Consider the following 879-nt stretch of genomic DNA (forward strand, 5'->3'; position numbering starts at 1 on the left):
AAAGAGTTAAGCTTTAAGCTTTAAGTGGTCATGATTCATGATTTGGATTCTATTTAAAAATCAAAATAGGGGTATTAAATTGATTAGTTATTGATTTCAAAAGTCATACCCCTAAGTCCAAGATCATTTAATTTTGATAAACTTCCAAATTTTTAATGATTTAGAAATTTATTAATCCTAATTAGGAAAGTGAAATTGGTTTCGACCAATTAACCCCTTTGTGTTTCAAACATCAAATAAATTGACTAAGATTAGAGGTTACTTATTTTCCCTCCTTGAATTAAGCTTAAATGTTAATTAAGGCAAAATTTCCAAAATTACACATTTGCCCCTAAGGCTCTAACACTTCATAATTTGTCAAATTCAATTCAAATGACTTTGAAATTTTTATCGTACCCCATTCATGGGTCAATTGAGACATCAGAGGAGAAAAATATGATTTTTCAAAATTTAATTTAATTTATATAATTATTTTAATGCAAAAATAGGATTTTCCAAAGAAAATTCCTAACTTGACCAAGGTAAATTATAATCCTTTGATATTTTTACTGGAAGTAGACCCAGACCAGAGAAGCCGTTGGAAAAAAATTCATAATTTTTTGAATTCGCTGTGATTTATTAGAATTATTTAAAGTTCTCGGCTAGTTAATAAAAATAAAATATTTTAGGTGGTGAAAATTAAGTTTTATATTTTTAAAAAAATCTCCCTAAGGTTAGAGAACTCAGAGGAGCAAATTTTATATTTTTTTTGATTTTTTCTTGATTTATTGAAATTATTTTAGTGAAAACTCATTTTTAGCCTTTTTTAAAAAAAATTATTTAGCTTTGAAATTCAATATCTTTATTTAGAAAATCAGGAAAAATATTCTAATTATTCTT

This window comes from Phalaenopsis equestris, unplaced genomic scaffold (assembly GCF_001263595.1).
Source record: "Phalaenopsis equestris unplaced genomic scaffold, ASM126359v1 Scaffold215260, whole genome shotgun sequence".
Lineage (NCBI taxonomy): Eukaryota > Viridiplantae > Streptophyta > Magnoliopsida > Asparagales > Orchidaceae > Phalaenopsis > Phalaenopsis equestris.